Source organism: Solanum tuberosum, unplaced genomic scaffold, assembly GCF_000226075.1.
Source record: "Solanum tuberosum cultivar DM 1-3 516 R44 unplaced genomic scaffold, SolTub_3.0 scf00174, whole genome shotgun sequence".
Taxonomy (NCBI): Eukaryota; Viridiplantae; Streptophyta; class Magnoliopsida; order Solanales; family Solanaceae; genus Solanum; species Solanum tuberosum.
This window is the reverse complement of record NW_006239103.1, coordinates 736,201-737,818: the sequence shown is the minus strand read 5'-3', so window position 1 is coordinate 737,818 and position 1,618 is coordinate 736,201. Positions and strand designations below refer to the sequence as shown.

At 34.8% G+C, this 1,618-nt stretch overlaps 1 pseudogene; it reads left to right on the top strand.

The window, feature by feature from the left end:
- The first annotated feature begins 34 nt into the window (after positions 1-34).
- The window catches only part of LOC102582544 (uncharacterized), a 3,206-nt pseudogene continuing 1,622 nt past the window's right edge, over positions 35-1,618 (top strand).

Sequence of the window (1,618 nt, the reverse complement as noted above, 5' to 3'; positions counted from 1 at the left end):
CCTCCACCCCCACCACCACCCCCAAAAACCAGAAATGGTAAAATTCCCCTCAATGGGTTGTACAGAAAATGGCTCTGCAACTTTTTTATCTTCTGGTAATCCCTGTTTAGATTTCTTTTTCCACATTGTTCCAGACACCCCACATTAAGATTTGCTAAAAAGATTACAACTTTCTTGGAATTTCAATGATTTAACAACTCTTAAGCTTATTTGTAACTTAAGGGGTGTTAGAGGAACTGGAAAATCAATGAAAGAAGGGTTTTACACTTGTGCTTTATGGCTTCATTTTCACCACCCTAAAACCCTTGCTTGTAATCTTAAACCCATTCTTGATTTTGGGTATTTTAAGGATGTTTTAGAGATTTTGTCTAGATTGATTGAAGGTCCTAATGTTAGAGAAAATGAAAAAACAGAGTGGAAGGAAAAGAAAGAAAATGGTTTTTTTTCTGAGATTTTTTTTTTCTTATGTGTGTAAAGTTAAGGCTAAAAAGATTCGTGTAGAGAAGAATGTTGATAAAGCGAAGAAATTGTTGAGTAGATATGATACAGATTGTAATTTTAGGTTTTTGTATGATAAAGTTTGTGTTTTTTTTGCTGATGCATTGAGGGATGATATGGCATTGTATAATGAAGGGAAGATTTATGATCTTAGCCTCGCGGCGAAGTGGTGTCCTTCTCTTGATTCGTGTTATGATAAGTCGTTGTTAATGTGTGAAAGTATCGCGAGGAAATTATTTCCATGTGAGGAGTATGTTGAGTATGAAGATCTTGAAGACGCGCATTATGCTTATAGTGTAAGAGATAGATTGAGGAAAGAAGTTCTTGTGCCATTACATAAGGCACTAGAGATACCTGAGGTGTATATTTGTGCCAAAAAATGGGAAGAACTTCCTTATAAATGCATCCCTTCAGTGGCGATGAAGTTGTATAAGAAACTGTTTTACAAGCATGATAAAGAACGATTCGAGCAGTATCTTGATGATGTTAAAGAAGGGAAAACAACTATAGCTGCTGGTGCATTACTTCCACACGAGATAATTTCATCGTTAGATGATTCCACGGGGCCTGAAGTTGCTGAACTTCAATGGGAAAGAATGGTGAATCACTTAGCTAAAAAAGGGAAGTTAACGAATTGTATGGCGATATGTGATGTATCAGGAAGTATGAATGGGACACCAATGGAGGTGTCTGTAGCTTTGGGGCTACTCATTTCTCAACTTAGTGAAGAACCTTGGAAAGGGGAAACTAGGGGTGTTCACGGGTTGGCTTGGATCGGTTATTGATCAAAATCAAAACCAAACCAACTTAATTGGTTTTAAAATTATCAAAACCAAACCAAACCAAATATAATATACATTTATCGGTTTGGTGATTATCGGTTTCGGTTTGATTTGGTTCGGTTATTCGGTTATTAACCATACACAAAAATAAAAGAAACAATTCATTTAAAATGTGAAAAAAATGATAACAATCCATTCAAAACGAAAAATAGTTAAAATGACTTAAATTACTAAACTTTCAATCACTAAATTTACTATCAATAAAGCTTTAAAATTCACTATATTGACCTAGAAGAAAGAGATAATAACATTTTCAGTCCCACAAAGAATTGTCATAG